Below are 23,231 nucleotides of genomic sequence, written 5' to 3' on the forward strand. Positions count from 1 at the left end.
TTTGTAAACGTAGAAAAATGATTCTCGCAGAGGAGTGTGCTTGGATTTTATCGATAATTCCTTCGATAAATAGTTTGCACGGGATCTTAAGATTTAGGCTACCGCTAGCACCCAACCGGTCGATAAGCGTTACATGAAGAAAGTGAAGGAACGATGACGGAGGATTTTTTTCTTTTTTTTACTATTTGAAAATTGAAATGTGGCGTTTGTAACGAAAAGAAGTTTCTCGTGTCTTTAAGGAGTATTTTAACTTTAACTTTGCTTTAAGTTAGTTCGGAAATATAGCGTATATTTAGCGTAGATCGATCAGAATGTGAGAAAACAAATTAATAAAATATATATTCGCTTCTATAAATACGCTTGAAACTATATCCGAATAATTCGATATTAGAGAAGGAAAGAAATATGTTACTTTAAGCTTCAAAAATATGAAAGACTACATTTGAAATTTCTAAAATGAATACAAGATTTTAATAACTAGTCAACGCATATATATATATATATATATATATATATATATATCGTTGAAGAAAGAATCAATGGTCAAAAGTGGATGGATGCAAATAGATTTATTTATTTTCTTCGGCCCATCGAGGATATAAATATAAATTACATCGTTCGAGCGTTGCATAACTACAAAAAACGAGAATACCAGATCTCCAACAAAAATAGGCAAGAAATATTTATGTCGCGTTTCCCGATAATTCGTATCATTGAACAATTACCGCGTGCAACTCTCACTTCGAAAGCGAGGCCCACAAGTTGCATAGCAATAACAGAACAAACTGTAATATATAACACGATATATCAAGTGTACCAAATATAGCAGCCCGTTAATAAGGTCGCTATGGCAGTAATGGTACTCTTAGATCACAGTGCCAACACGTTCAAAAGATACTACTATGCCATTCGAACGTTAATTAACATCTTCGGGAAAATTACCTTTCAAAATAGAACGAAGGCCATCTCTTTTATATTTCATACGTTATTCAACGTTCGTGAGAATCATCGATTCCATGATTTAAAAATTCCTAAACTGGAGCGTTCAAAATTGTCAAAATGGAATAGAAGACGCGTTTAACCTTCTCCGAATGCTTCTACGTTTCGATAATTGATAAGAGGAGAAAATTTATTAGAAAGCTTGACATTGTCGAACTCGAGCCTCAATGTAGCAGCGTTTCTGTTGACTGGTCGGAAAAATTTAGAGATACGAAAATGTAGAGAAAGTACGCGATAAACGATAGAATATATAAATGTGAAAAGCGTAGCGGTCGTTACGATATTCACCGAGTGAAACAAATCTCTTGCTCGATCGTATTCGTAAAAATGTCAGCTTACATAAACATCGACCACTGATTTAAAGCAAACCTTTGCGATCGTTTACGACCCAATGGTACCAATTAAGGGTTAATCGTTCGAATGGGAAATTTTATCGCAGCGCACTCTCGAAGTACGCCGTCTATGGGAAAGCTGTACTTTCTCATCAGTCTGAGCTCGATGCTCCAAAAGAGACGAGGAGAAGAGGACTCGCGGTCTCGTCGTGCCTGTACTCGAATTGGCCTTTGCCCGCCGTGAGCACCGTGGATGCCTCGTAATGCTCTATACCAGCAACCGGCGCGTGTATCAGATCCGTGCATACGTGCGCGTATAAGCTGGTCGAAGCTCTCTGTACACGGTTTCTAACCTCTGCCATTTCCCATAGATCCGCGCCAGCCACACCCATGTATCCAACCCAACGAACTCGAGGGATCCCGGAACAAAGAGAAGACGTTCGACTCGCCAACTCGAACCGAGCAAACTCTTCCCAACTGGCCGTCGAGTGCTACCGGAAATTCGGATAGTTTAGCGAGTATCGCGATACCACTCGAAGCCGAGAGCACTTCCGGTGCTACTTGCAACGATCGCGTCTTTGTAACGAGTATACCTATACTCGATACGCGATCTCTGGGGGAATCGTTTGCTTGTTATTCGCAGCAGCTATTTGATACATTTGTTTGAGAGAGACGGTGAACGTGGAGAATGTAAAGAAACAAGGGGACGTACGTAATAAAAAGAAATGACGTACGAGGGACATATACAACGAACACGAAGGATATGTCGGATAATAAAAAATAATGGAGGATATTTCGGAGGAAAGATAGCAGGTTGAGGCGGTAAAATATCTGATTTGAGAAAAGCGCGGATAGAAGATAAAGTTTATCACGAAGATAGGAAAGCGTTGCGAAAAAGGGGGAGGGGGAAGAACGAATTAGCGATTCGGAAAAATTTCATTTTCTCTGGTGAGAGATCCGCGAAGGGGAAGGACGAGACGAAAGGAGACGAGGTCCTTCTACGAAGGAAATGTCGTAAAGCGCGTTCCGAAATAACCGTCTAATAATGCAATGCGGAACAAGTTATTCTGGGTAGCCGAGGCCCCTCACTGGGTTAAGCCGAGTGTTTGCCCGCGTTTTGCTTTGCTTCCTTTTGCCTTAGCAGCATAGATTGGGACAGGCCATGGATCACGGCGCGGCGTAAGTTCGCAGACGACGCAGAGGGACACTAATCACGCGCCATCGTGCGCACGCGCGTGCTCACTCGTTTCGACGAATGTATAGGGTGTGACAATTGCGTGCCACCCTCTTAACTACATAGATACGGTAATAGCTTGCCGTTTAGCGTTATTCGACGAGCAAGACAGTAAGATATATACATATATATATATATATAAGCAGCGCCAGATATATATGACGGCAGATTTGTCAGGAATTTTGGTTATTTCGCGATCGTAAATCCCAATATGCCATGTCTACGGACGTTTACAGTGGAAATTGTAATTTCTTGTAACTTGAAAAACGAGCCTCGATCCACCGTTTTGCGTATGAAGTCTCGTACCTGTATCGACGCTACCAAATCGCAACGAAGACATCTTTGCAAGATTACAAAGAGTTCGGGATGCTTGCTTGCGTCGGACGTAAAATCGAAGAACAATCGAGCAAACGTGGAACAGCCACGACGATTCGTCTCGAAGGTAAACGATTCTCGGCGGTTCGACGCGCCTGAAATATCAAACTGTTTCCGTGAAACTTGAATTGGTGAACGGGCGTGCAACGATCGCTAGAAGGAAGATGATATCTAGCGAACGCTAGGAGGATTAATTCCGCGTTTTCCCCGCTACGGCCCGTTATCGAGAGAGATCGAGCCGGCTGGCCGGAGCTGTATGCCTCTCGTGGGCGAGCATCGCGTGCGATTCCACGCTGGCACACCGTGTATGAATCCGCGAGTTCCTCGGAGCCGCACGTTCGTGCCCGCGACCGAGCGTGTGTGCACGCTGTGCAAAGATAGAAAGCTTTGCACACCTGCACATCCTTGTTACATAGCGTATAGGGGAAAAGAAGGGAAGGAGAAAAAGGTAAAGGACAGAGAGAATGCGAGACTTGAGAAAGCAAGAAGAAGGGAGAAAGCACGAGAAAGCAAGAAAATAGAATTAGAAAAGAGAGAAACGGGAAGAGAAATGAGGAGGGAGAGGGGCAAATAGTTGCAGGGAAGAGAGTTTAAATGGAAAAAGAAGGCGAAGGAGAGAGAATGCGTTACGTGAGCTTCTCTCCCCAGAGTAAAGGCGGCAAGTGGCTTCTGCATTAGTACAAGATGATACGCTACTGAAATGTACGTTCCTACGGCGTAGAACGAATGGCAGAAATGGGATACCAGGCGTTTCTTAGATGGATACCTTGATGGATTCGCGTTTCCACCGCCGCTAATGTCCAGGATACCTTATACGTCCGCGGGAATCCCTTGGTGCCTGGCCTATCCGGACACTTTAGGCAGAATCAACGAATCGGTTTAAATCCTTCGCTAATAGCAGAAGAAGAAGAGGAAGAAGGAGAAGACGCCGGTAGCTACGAACACCGCTGACTAATCGGCCTTAGGAAACCGTTTGACAAGAAACGGGCTCCAATTACGCGAACCGGAAAACCATCATGAACAAACCCACGTTGCTAGACAACAGATTTATACGCAGCATTTCGCGTACGGCTGTACACTCCCGCTTCTCTTTATAAGCATATGGAAAAGTAAGATGGATTGGAAATATAAAATACATAAATATGCGTTAAAAGATTGTCTGTTGATTCGTAATTTATCAAAACTCCTTCGTATCTTCTTCGAATCTGTCGTTTCCCTGATAACCTAAATTAATAATCACGTTGAGGACCAGCGAACCTGCATGTACAAGCGGCAGTGTATACACGCTGCGTGGCAGTATTTTCTTCAAAGAATTCCAGAAGCGCGTAAAATCTGTCTTAAACTTTGAAAACCGTTGCAAACAGGGCTGCTGCGTTAATTGGTGAGCTCGTACGTCTGCGATCCGCGTTATCGAAGCTGGTATGTGAAACGGTAGAACGATCTTGGAATATTCAGGTGCTGAACGGCCATCGAACCTCTCGTTCGCTAATCGAACCATCTTTCTCACTCTCTTTTGCTGTACATTGTACCCTGGCTTCATATTATTTACGACATTTTTCTTTGAATTCACTTGGGCCGGTTCTGTCGGTCGTAGCCAGCCGTCCATCCGCTCGACCAACGTTCGTTCCGTTTCCGCGTGTTATTTACGACGACGTGTCTCGAGGCGCCATGGACCTCGCCATGGAAAAAGTCCGCCCCAGCACGAGCCCCGAGCGGCTGGATTGATTTTCTGAATGTATCTTTTCCTGGATCCCTTTACCGGTCGTACGTTACGTATCGTTCAGATCGTTTCGGTTACCGAGAGGGGACGAGGAAATCGGTTGAGGCAGCCAGGCTATTAGAGACTGGGTAAGCAAGAAAGAGAAACGATGAGACGAAGACGGATGAGGGGCAAGAAAGACACGACAGAAAGGGAGTAAAGGAGATGCAAGCTCTTCCGTGTTCGCGCAACCGCTTATGGCTTATACCAAGCGATCGTATATGCATGCCTTGCTGAAAGGCTGCCATGGTAAGGCTGTCTCTTTCCTTACGTAACCATATTAAGGCACCTCGTGGTGACTAGCTTCGTGGCAACGTCACACACACGTCGTGGTTCTACGTCGTCGTAGCCCGTTGTCATAGCCATCGTCGTCGTTAGTCGTCGGTTCCGACGTGTACGACGCGACGGGAGCCGCGGATTTTCTTTTTCCAAACCTCTTAATCACCCGCGACGCGCCACGAGATATCGTCGCGCTGAAAATGGCCACGCGGCAACGCGACGCGTCGTGAAAGTCGCGGATTCACTTAGACCCAGTTGCGTAACGAATTGTCGCCGTGAACACGTGCTAATCCGCGAGAGTTGTTCCTTTCTTGCGATAGACGCGAATTCTCGTGATTCGAAATCGGCTGGGAACCGATTTAATTTTATCGTTAACTTGCTTGGAGATGAATTTCAATATGAGTTTCGATATACGATACGCTTCGATCATAACTTATCGATCGAGTTATTTGTCAGTTGAGACGACTAGCGAATCCGCATTGTTTATTACAAAATCGAGAAGAATGTAACGTACTCTAAAAATGTGTGTATTTCTTATTATCATCAAAATCTAAGGTTCGATTAAGGTAGGTATAAAAATAAATCTTTTTCGAAAAATTATATTCGTGTATGTATCTGAGAGGATAACGCAAAATAAAAAAAATGTTTTATTTATATTTTTTAAATTTTTAATTAAAATCAATAGAATAATCTTTTATATGGCCAATACTAATCGCGCTGAGATTTACATATGTAAACAGAATCGGACTTCCATCGTTGCGTTTAATACCTTTGGTTTGTAGCTACGTTTCAGTACTTCGTTGGAATTTTAGATTTTGATAAGAGTTAAGAACGCGTACGATTGTAAATACGTATATTCATAAAGTATGTTGTTTTTCGATCCATCTTGCAGCGAACGATGCAGATTTTTATTATAATTGAGGTATTAGAATATTCAAACAATGCGTATCAAAGGAATTAATTTATTCAAACGAATTCTATCTAATGACAAACATACGAGATAGTAACTACGTTATAGGGAAGATAATTGCCATAAAGTAAATGTAAAAGTGTAAAAGAAAAATAGCATTGGTGTACAGACGATGTACGGTGATAAAACGGAAACTGAAAGCAATTCAAAGGCGACAGGCAAGAAGTAAATAAATAATTAAGAAAGGTTACGTCATAGAACGCTATAAAATATACAAAGCTAGAGGAAAGCATAGAAATTCTCTCTTTTATTTTAGTCTTTGATTTCTCTGCCGGTGCCTTTCTTTTTCATTTATCTTTGCGGTTTATTTATTCAGATTACGTACGTTTCCAATTTATTTATTTACGCTTCTGGTTCATTTACGTATAATTTCCAAACATTTATTTCTGCGTGCACGTAACATCGCAGCTACAAACCACATAATTTATAAACAAAGCTTTGTGCGATCGTTAATTATATTTCACAACATTCCTCAAACGAGTTTTTACTTACTCTGTACTCCAAAGCTTCTCTGCTATTTTTAAGCATTAACTTCCATAGCCATTCGAATTGAATCTGTGTTAAATTACTCGAATCGACGTTTACATATCTTTGCAAACGTTTAAACTGCTAAGGAAGTTATCGAGGATGCTACGACGAGATGTTATACCCATGTTGTTTAAAGCTGTTATATAATCTGCTAACGTGTCGTAATCATCTAACTAGTTGGACAGACTCTGAATAATTAATCCGCCTGCGAGTTCTGCGTATCTGTCTCAAAGTCAGCCGGATGAAGCACCTAATACTTTGTCCCTCGATAATACACGATCGTACGATTATTTTCAAAACGAAAGGAAAGTATTCGGAAAGAGAAACGAAGAAAGTACGACGTATCTGAAACATCTCTGCCTTTACGATAAGTCATCGATGCTTATTTTGCAAGTCGTGGCAATGGCGAAATCGTTTCACCGATGGAAATAGACAATCGCACGCGTTTAAACGCCCTGTACCGAATCATTGTTAACGTGGTCGCGATCGGTTATCCCTGACAACCAGACGAACCGGTCCGAAACTTTTTCTCCGCATAACTTTTCCTCCTGCACACCTTTCCGGCGCGACTTCCTTTCTCTAAATTCGCTCTTCCAATCAGAGCAACAAACCCTCGTTATCCTACGCACGAAACGTCGCGTTGATCGGCAATACGTTGCTCGTTTCAGTAGATAAGGACAGTGCTTATCAGACTATAGGAAGGATATACGCGTAAGTATCGAGATTTATGTAAGGCGTTAGAATTGATTCAAATTGCCAAGAAGGTGATCGATCGATCAAAGTTTTCCAAGTTGTACGGGATAGCAACCTAAGATTTTATTTGTACCTAAGACTTTGATCCAAGATTTTAAACAGGACGATAGTTCTTAAGGATTTCGATCATTTCCTATAAGCACTCGCGTTCATAGGTGCAGGTAATAACTATAAACGATGGTGTGGTACAAGTATTTAGTAACGATCGATCGTGCGTTCACAAGGAGCAAGATAAAGTGAGCAAGATGCAGGAGAAAAAGAAAAGAAGAAGAAGAGCCGGACAAAGAGGACGAAGGTCTGTTCGGTTCGATAATAATGCATCAAGTGCATTGGCCAGTGACCAGCGTCACGACAGGTGCATGATCGACCGTTTTGTAGCTCTCCTCGACGCGAGCATGCCGCGTATCCCAACGTTTATCGTTTTCTGCATACGACGCGTTCGATCGTTCCGCGAGCGGTGCCTGGTCGTATTTAATACTTAAGCGTTCGTCACGGAAAATGATTAATGGCCAGGAAAATGAGTCATGTGTTTCGGGAACGTGTCGAAAGTACTGTTGCATAATGCATATGCTTACATGATCTTATTGATTGTCGTGGAATTTTTATCAACGTCACTGGCAAAATTACGGCTGATAATATGCCTGTATAGAAATACGATGATGGATACGTTAATACTACGTTACGTGAATTTCGCGTATCTTCCAAAAATTTGATCCTATGAAAGTCGCCTGATGGATAGTTTTATGTTGTTGTTATTTCTACGTGAAATTAATTCATTTGAATGTTCAATTATCGATTGTTAAAAGTAATTTAATTAAGTTCGCTGGGATTGACAAATGAAAGAGATTTGGGTACTGGCGTAGACAGTTGCAAGGATAAAATCATCGAGAAGCGAAATGAGAATGATTCGAGGGTAGAAAAGGCAGAAGAAAATTTATAATGTCTTGATTCCATTGGAATAATACTGTCTCGTTTCCTTCTTTTTTCCTTTTTGCAAGCATTCAATGCTGATTCTTCTATAATCTATAATCAGGTAATTAAGCAGTGAATTGAAATCCGAAGCAGTTAGAAGTTGGAAGATGATTAAGCCCACGTTAACGCCAATGTACGAAATTAACCGTAAACCTTAAGTTGCAGCGAAGCGTGGCGTATCAAGAATACCTGATCCGAGAACTACGTGATTCGCCTGTTTGGTCCTTCGGCCATTGTGTACAATAATTTGAACAAGCACGCCTTCTCCTTTGTATTCCAAACGGCCCATAACCCAGCATCGATAACGCCATGGTTCAAAACGCTTCTATTTATTCCAACTGGAACCGAACCGTCCGCTAAAGTTTCTTCCTGCTCCGTGCAATTTCCCCGGTGTACCAGATAACGGTCAGAAAAATCCAATTCATGGACATCGCTCGCTATCCGATGGCTCTCTGATTTCCGTTACAAGGACACCATCCTCGTGACTGTCAAGAACGATGTCACAAAACGGAGTTTCTCATCGAAATCGGAAACAGGTTTAACTAAGGATCGAGTTAAGCGAAGAAACTAAATAGCAAAGAGAACGTTCGGTGTTTCGATGGACAAGAAAAGAGAAGAAAGAGAATCTTAAGAACGAGAGAGGAGAATAAGAGATCGGTGATTTAGGTTTAGAGGTAGAAAAGGAAGATCGAGTAAAGGAAACGATGGTAAAAAAGAAAAAGGAACGACCTGCTGTTAGAATTAGAGTGAGAAAAAGAGGATCCGCGACGAGATTCGCGTTTCTCGAGCGTCCGTTGAACTCTTTGATACATCAACGTCCGTCAATCGCGAAGAAGCGGAAGAGATGTCCGCCTTGGCTCGGCATCCTGCGAAACCGGAGGTCTTCGACCGTCAAAGTAGACGAGGTGAACGCGGTGCGCGCGAAAACCGGTGATTCGCACGTCCCTCGAATGAACGAATCGCGCAAGTCGCTGGCTTCTTATTCCACGGTGGTCCTCGCACGGAATCCTGAGTTCAATGCCTCTTTGATGAGCCTTCCCTTCTCCTTCGGCGCAACAACCATCGACTCTGCGGCCATCGTCGCGAACAGTCCACCTTTTCCCCCTACCCATCCCTCCCCATACGATTTATCTTGATCCATCGACGAATCGACCGATCAAAAGCTGTCGATTCGCGTCGAATTCATCGTCTGACCGATGATCGTTTGCGATCGACCGGCCGACCGACTACGACGCACGAAAATCACGAGTACGCGTGAACTGTTGTTCCTCCTTCCTTTTCTTCTTCTTCATTTTCTTTGTCGTCCTCTTCTCGATAGAGAATCACGCGTGCTCGTAGGTGAAACTGCGTCGAATAACTTCCCGTTGATAATCATCGTAAGAGAAGGTGGGGCAAATTTATGTGCGTCGACTCGAACTAGCTGCGTGCAGGTGGAAAATCAGCCAGCCTCGACGATAGCGTGCATTATATAACAGCATGGCTATTTTCAAGTGTCGAGGAAATTTACGCGGAAACTATTTTTGTCATTCGATACTGAATGATCATCGTTAATGATCGTATCGTGTTCTTCTCATATTCTCATGTTATTTATTTAAAAAAAAAATTAGAGTTGAAGCTGGATTGAGAAAATTAATGAGTACGTCATTAAGACACTTTGAACTTTATAATAGCTGTCATGTGTATCTTTATCGCTAAAGTCTTGTCGGAACTTTCCTATATTTCTATCTTTTAAATTTTCTCTGTCAAAGATAATTTATGACATTGCGTAATCGCAGCTACATATATCATCTCCTAATTACCTTTTTTACTTTACGGGCAACGTTATTTAGTGATATTTAACCAATTTAGAAAATGTCGAATTATACGCGACAGCAAGACACATAGCTATCAACCGAATCTCATCCAAAGGTTATCAAACTACGTATCAAGAATAATCATCGGCTATCAAACTATCGAGTCTAAAAAACTATACTTTCACGATATAAAATTAATTACCACTTAGAAGACATAATGAATTTACAAACGTAATCTTTCTGTTGGAAAGACTTGGCGATACAACATGATTAACACATATCGAAGCGTTAACACGGTAAGAGACAAGAAATTAATATTAATCGAGCATCAAGCGTTAAGTGAAAAGTAATTACCAGTAAATCTTCTTTAACTGAGACGACTTAATTCAAGCGGACTTTCTCTTTCGTCTGAGATGTTCGACGTGCACAACTTTAGCTCGTAACATCCTGCAGATAACAATCGGAAAGAGGAAGAGAGAGAAAGAGAGAGAATTTATGCGGAGGCAGGTACGAAGTACGTTCAAGTGGGTGGAAAATCAGGACCAGTGGGTGGTGCAACCGATAACTCACGTCTGATGGTAGGGTCCGAGTGGGGGCTCGGCCCTTCGATTTTTTCGGGGAACCAAACGTGAGAATTAACTGATAAAGGCGACACGATAGCAGTCGATTTATGGCTAATTTGTACGAATAGAAGTTCTTAATTTTACGCCCCGCAGCCTGCTAACATCGGATGGATATGTGACGCATAATAACGATATAACTGAGCAACTTTATAAAAATTACCTCGAAAGAAAAATTCAATATTCCTTATAATTTGTACCCTTTATAACATAAACAGTGAGTGCCGTACGGATAATAAGAAACTAAGTTCTTATCTTACAACGTTACGCGGTCATTGAACTGCGAGCCGAACGTGACAAACGCGAGTTACATACGAGATAAAGTTTGGTTACGATATTACATTTAATCTGTAAAATTGAAAATTGCTTGACGATAATTACGTATGGTAGTTTAATATTTTTCAGATATTACGCTATTTCAGTCATACGTAAGTTGAAAAATATAATCGTTAAAAGATAGAACTCCTACGAATGGTAGGAAATATAATCCCATAATATTTTTAATCAGATACAGTATTATATGTTTTGAAAATTTTACACAATTTCTGACGACATTCATATAACAAAAATGATTTGAATTAAAGATCAGAAACGATTCTCCTCGCGAAGCAACCTTGACGAGCATAAGGTACAACGTTGGATCAATTAAACTCATTTCGAATGAGACTTCGGCGAACAACGCTTAGGCGTAATTTTCCAAGAATCATCGGTTCGAAAGAAATCGATGCGACCCAGTGATCGTATCGCGCGTAAAAGCGCGAGTGAATTTGCAATGAAAATACATCGACCCGAAGACTTAACACTAGTGCAAACGCGATCTCGAGGCCACAGGTTACGACGCCCTCACCGCCGACGCCTCGCAACCCCTCGGCGTTCATTCGCGTTCCATTTCACGAAGGCTCAAAACAACGCCTCGAACAGCTGTTTGAAGCTTAAAGGCAAGGTCGCAGCCTTTACGTCTGCGTACGCAATGCCGCCCGTTTCAACGCGTCGCTGAACGCACGTGTGTATACGTACGCATATGCGCAAGCGCGCGTGCGTGCGTGCGCAGATTCGCTACTGTGTGTTAGCGCGCGCATTTGTGCACGCTCACGTGCGAACACGCGAGTACGTGACACGCCGACGAGTGCAGTGCACTCGATGACAGTATGTGGTATCGCAGCCGACACATACACATTTCTCGTCTTATGTGCAAACACCAGATGAAAATAAAACGCAGGAAAAATAGAAACGTTGAGTAACTGAGATCGAGGATGGGAGGATAGGTTTAATAAGATTCGATCGAGAATGATGTTAGGTAACGTATTATATATTTGATAAAATAATACTTAATAACTTACTTAATCCTATCGATCTCCTCGAAATGGATATAATATTCTAAAAGATGTTAAATACGTATCTAGTTTCTAAATATTTGGTTTCGATACTAAATACAATTAATAACAATAATACGTAATACACGCTTCTTATCAGCGAGATATTCTAAAAAAGAAAAGATGTTTAAAGAAACGTAAACGTGATAAAGAAGCAAGAGAATAGTACGGTTAAACGATATTGTACGCGATTTTTCATTATCGATACCTTCTAGAACACCGAGGAAGATTAAATGACATATCGCTGGATTTAATTATACGTCGATCTAATCGCCAGTTATCGGTGATATTACATAAGTAAGAAGCCATTTGAACCTTCGAATTTTTGTGAGATCATTTAAATCTTTGATTTTTCGTAAAGTCAACGACACCGTCAACGACTTTAACGCGCATATTGAATTTATCGTTAAACCTAAAAGTTTGACGGTAAATTATGTTCTGTTCGAATCTTTAGACGGAAAAGTCAAGTCGTTTCGCGTGTATACACAGATGACGTTCGCCACTGATCGACCCACGTGTGCGCGCGCACATGCGCGTTACGCACACGCACTCGTGCAGCATGCAGTCCGTAGTGTGCGTACACGGACACGTTTTACTGTCGCAGGGAGAGCCACCGCGCGCCGTACCACTGCACATAACTATAGTTATGCAATCCACCAACTCGTATTCATGGTCAAGGTCTGCGTCCTTACCTTACCGCTAGATACGTGTACGTGCACACACCAGTGCGACGGCTGTGCAAGGAGTTCACGTACGCGGAAAAGAGGGGCGAGGTTGACGGCGAAAGAATAAGGGCCCGGACGTTATCGAATTCAGACAGAAGCGACTAATAAAGTTGAGCGTCGCTAATAGACCGGTATGCGAAACCGGATCGTCCGGAAACGCTAATACAGTGGGCGTGATAAAGATGAAAAAAATCTGATTCCGTTCGCTCGTTTCGGGCAAAAGATACGAGTTTCCAGATCGATCTACTCTCGCTATAGTCACTTTTCTTTGATCTTCGCTTCGGGTCTACCGATAAACGCACGTGCAGCGGCACTTACACGCTGCTTGGGTATGGAATTTGCATAAGTGCGAAAATTATTCGTAATACAAACGAGTTCTTTTCTCCAAACGAGAAAATAAGTACATATTGCCGCGTAGATTTGACGAAGTTATGTGAGTCTTTAACGAGCTTTCTCCGCGCACGAAAATAACAAGCATTATTTTCCTCTGCCGCTTATTTATGTAGAACATTCCGAATGGAAAATATGTAGAGCGAAACGCTGTGGTAATAAAGTTTGCTAAGAGAACACTGGTTGATCGACGATAGACCGAACAACGAAAAGCACGGCCGGTGGTAGCGTGCGACTGCCAGCCAAGGAAGAAAAGGATGCGTAGAGGAAACGTGGTTTCTTTTACCTTTTCATCGGAGTGGCTGAACGCGTACACGGCCGCTGGTGTTGGTGCGCGTGCGCATGTGCACGCGCACTGCCAGTAGGAGGTAATGGTAATGCATGGAGGAAAACGGTAATAACGCAGAAAAGCAGGAGAGGCGGTTGCAGTGATTTAATATAACTGAGTTACAGGAAGTGAATATTATTAGCATTCGCTCATGGTGGACCTATGCACGTACATTTATCTTTCTCATTTCTCGTATATTCGTTCGATGTACATATACTGTAGCTCGATACGCGTACAGGGAAATGTGTACTCCAAGTTTACTCAAATACGTACGTGCACACCTGTGTACGTGTTATACGCATGTGTGTACGAGACAGGGTGTGCAAGTACGTGCAAAAAAACAAGTGTACAACAGGGAGGACTACAGCGGGTCAGCAAGAAAGGAAATAATCACTCTTCGTGTGCGTTTAACGCGTCAAGGAACGCGTATGCATACGTGTGACGGTACACGACACGTAATATGTGTGATGTAACGTACACAGTGCCTGAAATGCACGTGCGATTACGGCGCGCTTATTTGTGCGCCGAACGAGTTTCGTTGATGCAACGAAATCGCTTCGCGGTAACCACCATTTTACCGTGCCTTTTATCTCGTGAATAACGACCCCATTGCGGGAAGAATCGCCATACTCATGAGGGAATGTAACAGTCTATAGTCTATACTCTACACTCTACACTCTACACTCCACACTCCACGGTCTGCAGTCTACAGTCTACAGTCTAGAGTCTACACAAATAGACAGTTCTGGCGTGTTTAAATATTAGGTCTTTGGGTATCGGTAAATGACGCAAAGACAATTTTATACGCAAAGACAATTCGAGTAGAGAATATCGTATTGGTTAGCGATTTGAAAATTATAGTAAAATTTGAAAATTATATCAACAAAAATGTATTTTAAGAGTGAAACTTCGATATTCGATGGCGAAAATATTTTAGCAGCAAAGTATTTTATTAAAGAAGATAACCGTATTGAATTTTTGTTTTTCAGAAGCAAATAAATAAATCGAAAATTTGTAAAAAAAATTTAACTTTGTTACATATACTCGTACGTTTTTAGCATCAAAGAATTCGCATTAATCACGAGGCACTGCTCCTGCACCAGGAAGTCAGGGTGTACAAGTTCGATCAGATACACACGGAACAGCCGATCTTAATCAATTTCCCTTAATTTTACCGTTGCATGACCACTTGGTACTGTATACTGTATACCTACATAGTAGGCAGTTCAATGGCGTTGCACTGCCAACGCTAACACGACTCTCTTTCTCCTTCTAAAAAGGTCTCTTCTACCTCTACCGTCATTAGCATTGCCATTAGCTAAGTCTTCTACCCCGTAAAAAATCTTATCCCTAGCTACTCCGCTACAAACTACCGATTAACATATCATTTAATTATCGGCCGAATTAAAAAAAGAACAACTAAAAACAGGTATCAAATAAATCTTTAATGACCCTTGAAATTATGCAACATTTTCTCTCCTGTTTAGTTGAGAAACCAATTACTTTAAGTTTACGTAACACAATTTTTCCTTACCTCAATGCCAAACCGCAATACTCTATTTAACTAAATTGATTTACTCGAATAGCAATACACCAGAGTTTCCTTAACGTATTGCGAAGAAGAGTGTACTGCACGCAGCGCTAGACAAAGCACCGAATAGCAAATGGATTGTTAGTTTCCTGGCTGACGACTTAAGAGCGAGTCGCGAGCGACTAGATTGCCGTGCGGCATAATACCGAAGCAAGGAATAAAATTTCTTTTTCAATTACGAGCCGCGAAACTCTCTGTCCGGCCATTATCACCGCGCGTGATACCTCGTTAAAACGTATCCGGAAGGTCAATCGTTTTATAATGCAAAGGGAAAGAGAGGGACGAGAGAGAGAGAGAGAGAGAGAGAGAGAGAAAGGAAGAAAGCAGGGGATTGGAGATGTATCGCGGTTAGGGTCGATGTATGCATTCTACACGTGGCTGTCTCTGGTCGTAGCTGCGCGTGCACCAATGTTTCGGTGCACCGCGTATCCTATACGCCGTGATTTCATTTTATTCGACGCGTATGTATATGCAGGGAAAAAGAAAGGAAGAGAAAAGGTGCGATAGAAACGCGCGACTCGACCGTGTTGTGTGCTGCTACACACGCACGGTCTCGCGTGCGCGCGCACGCATACATTCGCGCACACGCGCACTGGTAGCATCACTTCACTGATGATATACCCTACCGAGAGTTCATTGCTCTTGAGGTGCAACGGAGAACGACGAGGATTCGCGCGAGAACGTCGAAAAGAGAAGGAGAAACGAAGAGGGAGACGCGAACTGGCATTGGCACGATGGAGAGAGACAAAAACGGAGACGCACAGCACGGAAGACGAAAGGGAACGAGCGAAAGAGACTAACCGATGGTACGAACAAGACACTGTCAAGGAGCTCTGAAAAGTCGAAGGAAGGGCGGAGAAAGACGGATCGAGAAGTATGTATTTACCACACGTCTCGGCGACTTTTAATAATTCACACGCGATTCCCAGCGCACCGTTCCGAGTCAAGACCACACCACTCTCGATGTTTTCGTTTTCTCTGGTCGCACGCACATGTTCGAAGGAAATGGCAAGGCCGGTAGGAAGCGATTGGGTTAAACGCTGTTCTAACGAATGTCCGTCGACGAGTATCGGTTTCGTGTTAACGTAACGACACGTTACGCTTTATATCCGTACGTGGTCAAACTGCGTGCTGCTCGCGAGACATCGGCTACGATCGTAACCTCGTAAGTACGAACCGCCTCGAGAGCATTTCCCTCGGTTGGTCGATGATAGTAATCGTCGTTAATCACGAGCCAACTGGCATAAAACAATTAAATTCGCGTATCCGACGAGCTCTTATAGGTACTTTTGATAAGTTATACTTCTCAGTTTTCTCAACAGCCGCACCGCCTGTTCTTCGCCTGTGCAATTCCCAAAGCCCAAGATAGATTCACTTTTAAAGCACGCTTCACTTTGAAATATCGAATCATCGGGCGGGAAAAGTCAAAATGACATTGAGTCGATCGAAAAATCGGAAAATATTGGACGCGGACGCTCGTTGAGCGTACCGACTCGAGCTTGTACCGGACACGTACCGGGTGCAATGTACCTGGATGAGTCACACGGTAACAGCGCACACATTCGCGTACGCACATGCGTCTCCACGCGCGATTCGCGCTCGTGTGCGCGCGCGTCTTTCGTCCTTGTCTCTCACATTCGGTCGCGGCGGCGCGGCGTTCCTCGTTACTCGTAACACGCCAGAAAGAAACGAAAAAACGCGGTAACTTGCGCGCGATACGCGCTACGAACAGAGACAGGGAACGGGGCAACGAGCAAGATGGAAGATAAAAATCCAATCATTTCGACCGGTTTTGCATCGTGCCGACGAGGATAATGGAATACCGCGTCACTTTTTGCCGGTGCACAGAATATTTCCTCGCGTTAATATCCGCGCGTTCTACCCTGGCTCCTCTCCGCGTATCTGCGCCAGGTACGTACCTAATCGTGGTATACACCGCGCATTTGGCGCCCCTTACGTGACTGGCGCCAATCAGGTTAAGCTATTTCTAACTTTTGCCGAAACAACTTTGATTCGTTTCTTCGTTTTCCTTTTTTCTTTGGGTAATTATGAAGTTTTCGTAATTATGATGTTATTTTCCTTCGTTTAGTCAGAAAATTTGCAAACTAAACTATTCGTACTATCTGTAATTGTAAATACTTAATGTTACAGCGTAATATATAACTGTATCCAATAAATTTAATACGATATCGTAATAAGTCAATAAGTATAGAAAATTCATATAGCACACAAATAATATAAGAAGCTAAAAACATATTATAGTTAGTTATAACCTATGACACGTCTCATATATTAAATAAGTTAAAAATCGAAACGGCGATTACAAGTGCAATTCCCAAAGCCCAAAGTTTATTCCTTTAATGTGAATAAGTAAAAGCATATTTTATATAATTGTCACTAATGTTAACTAACCATGGAGCCCAATACCAATTGGCCAGTAGCAAGGAATGGATAAAAATCACAGAGTTATGTAAACGCGTGAAACTACGTAAGTGTCAAAAACTGGTAGCTACAAGGCTTCAGGGCAAGGAAATGATGCGATAACCTGTCGAATGCGGATAGAAAGTTCAATTCGTACGAGACGAACAAATTAGTCCCGCGGAAATTATTTTTAGACACAGAAACTAGCATAGTGGTAGTTCCAGACTGACTCGATTAAAAGCGAGTACGCGAGTCAGCTTTCGTCGCCCTTTTCCTTCTTGACAAGCAAAATATAGCTTTAGAAAAACACGGTTCGCCACGAAACAACATGTGTGCGATCGTTTCGAATTCTTATGGCAACCATAAATTTTAACGAGATTCTGTCACTTTTTCTACAGGAAAACTGGATTATATCAAAGGATAAACGACGAGTATACAGGCGTGTAAAAAATCCGGAAACGTATCGAAAAGGTGAACGCCATACGAAGACAAGAAACGAGTATCTGGTTGCATGAATATTAATAAAGCACGTTAACTCGACACACGACTCTGTCGTGCTTATATTACACTCGGAAGTAGCCGGCAATTATTCAAAACCAATGACCACGTTGAAGAGATCCTTCTGAGTAGCCGGCCATTTGTATGAGAGTTCGACGTTTTGAACGATCAAGCGCGTGAAATAAAAAATGCAATTTTTTTCAGACACCTGACAACTTTTAAACTCTGTCTTCCAAGAGATGTTTTAGACGCTAGAACGTTTTTCAAGAATAATCATTTGTCTAAAATGTGTTGTAATTATGTAAGCTTGGAACTGTTATATTATTATAATATATGGATTTAAGAGTGTATCATTTCGATCAAAGATTGCTTTCTCTCGTCGAAATAAATTAAATTCATCGACACATATTTTGAACAGAGAAGAACGTCTCCTTGATATTTATATTTTTTACATTTTTAACACAAATATTTCCTTGTCGCAGAATTTCCAAATTTAATCTCACGTATCTACATATGTACAATTCCTTACTCTTAATTAATTAACATAAACTCGACTCATACTAATTATCATCAAATTACTTAAATTTCCAAGAAATATCGTATATCTACGTGTAACAGTAATTTACACGCAAATGTCCCCGTCGTGAGATCCTTGGGCTTAGCAAGGAGGTTCTATCGAGTCCACGAGAATTTGCTGAGCAGTTAAAAATAAATGACAAAAACATGAAAAAAGGAAGAGGAATGAAAAGATGGAATGAGAAAGAAGGCGGTCAAAGAAGCACATCGAGAGACTGTTAAAACGGTGTTGCGTAATCCTTTGGATTTAGTTTACTTTCGTCGGTGTCGATGCCACGCACGTAGCGTGACCGTGGCACTGAACCAGCGGCACGAACTTTCTCGTGGCCTTCGTTCCAGGAAGACGATTTACGTGACATGAACAGGACGCCAATGACTGCGAACGGTCATCGACGGTCCGAGCATCGCCTCTCCATTCGTCAGATCGTCGTGAATACATGTCGATTTCGAATCGATTATCGCTGTCGGACCTAGAGGAATCGAGTCCTAGTGAAACGAATTTTTTAGAACGCCATGATGCAAGCATTGCGCAATGACATAAAAATGGAAAAGATACATATATCGAAGCTAGGTGTAACTAACAGTTTTCCGCTCTATGATAAGTTACTCTTCTAATCTCTCGTTTCATCTATGTTTCTTATATAACTTTGTATTCTTATGTTTCTTCCAGGGAAGAAAGTTTTTTTCTTTCTATTTTAGCGGGAGTGATTTATCCATAAAAATTTATTTAGCAACCATAAATCGATATGACTTGCTACAAGTTATTTCTTATAAACACAATTTATTTAAGAGCAACAACCGAATGGTAGTGAATCTTCGGATAGATGTACGAAACTTTAGTGCATCGAGGATGTTTGTGCAAATATTGTTAGGAACATAAGTAAAACAACGTTTGTTTCGAAACAAGACAAAAGATTTGTTTTATTCGCGAAGGGTAGCATACTCTTGATATTTTATATATCTTTGCATATTAACCGTATAATGTGCAGTTTTGCATCTTTATGTTATAAACGTACAACTATTCACAGAGTTTTTTTTTTTTTTTTATTTTATTTTGGTTATTTTACAATTTGTCCTTGCGGACATTTGGTAAAGTGTTATATCTTGTTGGTGAAGAAAAAAAAATATAAATAAAAAATATTATAGCATGTGGGTGGCTACCCCCAGCGGGGTGCCAGCTTCGTTTTTTCTAAGTTATATCTTTTGTGAACTATTCACAGAGTGATTTAATTTACGACGATAGATAACAATTTCTTATGTGTCAAAATTTACGTCGCTCCATTCCCACTTTCCTTAAATCGATTCTACAATTATCTCGCAATACAATGATCGATAGATATCCACGCAAAATATCGTACACAGAGCGAAGAAAACTTTTCTGCCTCATAATTCACCATCAGTCAATAAAACTCAATCACTCCATCAAATAAACAGGCAGGAAAAGAGATCTATCAAACAGACGAACATTAATATCACCCGTTCTATTCCACTTCCCTTCGAACACCACCAAACCCTCAGGTGCCAAGCTTCGTTTGACTTTTAACAAAACCCGAGATGCTGCTTTCGTTCTCGCGAGCAGTTCGCAACGATTTAAAAAGAGTACCGCGGCATGATTAAGCGAACTCTCGATCCTCAAGGAAAGTTCGTTGTTTTTAAAGTGCCTGGTGAATCTTCTTGCAAAGTTTGAACGAGAAAAAAGTGCGTGAACGACAGCGGAGCGGGCGAATTATGCGGATGGACGTGCGCAAAGGTAAACTGCGTCATCGTGCTTTCACGAGAATTCCCTTGGACCCTAGCGGGATGACAGGTCGAGAAATATTCAGGAGTCTGTTCCTCGAGCATCAAGAAAGTTATCGACAGCGAATGACACGAACGTAGAAGCTTCGAGGAAAAAGAAAATTCTTCGCGATGATTCGTCGCGTACTAACGCGTCTCTCTTCAGGGAATTGTTCCGAATAGAATCAGCCGTGACAGACCTTGACCGCATCGAGATTGAAATTCAAAGTTGGATTTTTGGGAACCATCGTATCAAATCGACGCCACGGTTCTTTTAGACGAATGTATAATTTAAACGGCGACTTCCACCGTGGTTCTCGACCCCTCTCGACGCTTCTCATGGTTAACGAAAAGGTAGTTACCTAGTGATGTTGAAAGAATCGCGGTCTGGTCGTATTAGACACTGTATCTCTTCTCTTGAGAATTTTAATAGCTTCTGATAGTAGTTTTCGATATTTTAAGACGCGAATAGCAAAGTTTATGACATTATCGTTAGACTGCGGCTTTCTATGGATTTATGAAGGATTAAAAGATACGTATAACATACAGACGTACGTATAACATCTAAAGTATTTTAATCCCGTTAATATTGGAAACTGTGCTTGGATTTCGTTTCTCTAGCTGTGTTTATACAAATTTTCACTTGCATAAACACAACGGAATTGGATAATTAGAGTATTTACGGTGCACGAGAAATATATCTAAAAATTGATCGCATTATAAAAATCAAACCACGGTCCTGTATTAGCTAAACATTAGTGTAATTAACATTTGAACGTACATAAAGTTTCATTCGATAATGCATATCCCTAAATTATTCTAATGCTGATCCTGTTGTCGCGATGTCTCAACTTTTGATTGTCACATAAAGGTAGATGCATGTAACTCGTATTATTCCTTCAAAGTGTCACGTCTCAGGTTGTTTGAAACTTTACGCAGCTTGTTTTCGGTCGGTTGTATCTCGGATGACGCGCAAGAAATTTGAATCGTTTGCAAACGACCAGACAAACGTATTATTTCCTCGGAATATTTTATATCGCTTTCGTAATAAGTTCTCTCCGCTTTCAATCTATTCGTTCCAAATATAAGTTTATTAGGTAATTACAACGCTTTTGTCCTAGTAAATGCTTAGCTCGGTTATAAAGCCAATTTTTAAAGCCAATTTTTATAGACACTTTAAAATCGACGATCTTCTATCAAACCAACGAGATACGTGTGTTTCGAAGTACAAACATTCCCAAACGTTATCCACCTCGTTCGATATTTACGATTATATCTAAAATAAAATAACTCTAAGAAAACAACAGTCGTCTTTCTCTGACTCTAATAAACTTTTTCCTAAAAAATGTTAGATACAATCAAACAATCGGTCCAGCTTTCTCTTCTGCCCCTTTCGCCACGACGACGCTGATGGGTACGATTTTCGCATTTTCCCAAGCGAAGATGTTCGCGGCAAAAGGGCAACGAATCTGCATTACACGAGACCCTAATTGTACGAAGAAAACGTGTATCTCTCTACCGTGCACTGTTGATTCGCGAGTGAAATGTCAGCCCCCGTTCTCTTTGCAAATAGAGAGCGGTAAAGAGAGAAAGGAAGAGAGAAAGAGAAAAGGAGAGACAGGGGTTGGGCTGGATTCGCAAGGAGCATCGTACGAAACCAGTTTTCGATCCGATATTTCCTTCAGACAATGGGAACGCTCGAAGAAAACTCAATTGAAAGAGAAATCGGTAGGACGGTGGTAGCCAACCAGAGCTTCGTGGATTTATATTGTAGCCTGATAGCATTGTGCTCGCCTCGAAACGAATCGCGAATATTGCAAACCACTCGGCGACCTTTCCAATTTGTATCGTAACCTTTAGAGAACCATCTAAGAAGAGGGAACGATGGAAGCGACAGATAAACATAGCGAATCAGAATTGTAAAACAAGCAACGGCATTATTAAAACAATTGAAAGTTTGGTGAGGTCCAAGAGATATCAATGTCGGTTTCGACGCTTCTTCGTTTAGGAGAGTTTCGAACGAACGCTTCTATCCTAACGTGTTTCCTTTGCTTCTGGGACAAATGTTTAAATTACAAGACTTTGGAACCAACTTTAATCGTCGATGAAACAAGTGTTTGGTCTGTGAGACTTACATATTATCGACAATGAGTAGGAATTCAAGATAGATAAAACCAATTTCCCTCGCGTGTTCTTAAATATTCTCCAGATCCTCGTTTAAGATTGAGAGATCGCGATCGAGACAAACCAGGTAAAATATTTCTCCGGTGGACAAATATTTCAAGACGTTTCAAGTAATTTCAAACGCAAGTGTCAGAAATTCAATGGAAATGGACACGTAAATACGGTACGGACATTAGCGATCTTCTATGGATATAGAGCGATATAAATTATCTGCTGAACAACAATACACTGAAATAGCCTGTAAAAAAGTAACGTCTAAATCGCTTTCAAGCAACAGCGTATAAGTTGGTCAGCTTTTTTACCTGTACGATCATGGACCGTAAAATTGAATCAATCAATTACAACTTTCATCATCCCGTAATGAAATGCCAGGTACGCGAGCGACGCGCCAATTTTTTCCTCCGCTCGCTTTCATAACGCCCATATCCACGCGGCGTTACTAAACCGTGCGAGAAACCGTAACAAAGGCACGCGTCTTGCAAAACATCATCGCTTAAACTTTAAACAATGCTTCTCCTTTCAACAGCATACCATAAAATACCACCGGATAGCAATATCGTAACGTAAATTCATTCTATTTTTACTTTGACTAGGAGGTGATTGTACGTGAAAAGAATAAGTCAAAAATATTTGTACGATTAAATCTTTTCGTACAATGTTTCTCGATTTATTAAAACACATAAAATCACAGACCTTCTTGCCGATTGTATCGCGATCGCCGTATTAAAAAACGATACGACTAATACAGTCGGTTG

The 23,231-nt window shown here is 41.5% G+C and overlaps 1 protein-coding gene and 1 long non-coding RNA gene across 4 annotated transcripts in view; one reads left to right on the forward strand and one right to left on the reverse strand.

The window, feature by feature from the left end:
• LOC132915765 (ecdysone-induced protein 78C) overlaps window positions 1–23,231 on the reverse strand; it is a 140,229-nt gene that overhangs the window by 95,146 nt on the left and 21,852 nt on the right. The window lies entirely within an intron of this gene.
• LOC132916019 (uncharacterized) lies at window positions 15,005–18,287 on the forward strand. Its single transcript, XR_009660000.1, has 2 exons — window positions 15,005–15,895; window positions 17,841–18,287. It is a non-coding gene; the product is annotated as an uncharacterized LOC132916019 (long non-coding RNA).

This window comes from Bombus pascuorum, chromosome 1, assembly GCF_905332965.1.
Source record: "Bombus pascuorum chromosome 1, iyBomPasc1.1, whole genome shotgun sequence".
NCBI lineage: Eukaryota > Metazoa > Arthropoda > Insecta > Hymenoptera > Apidae > Bombus > Bombus pascuorum.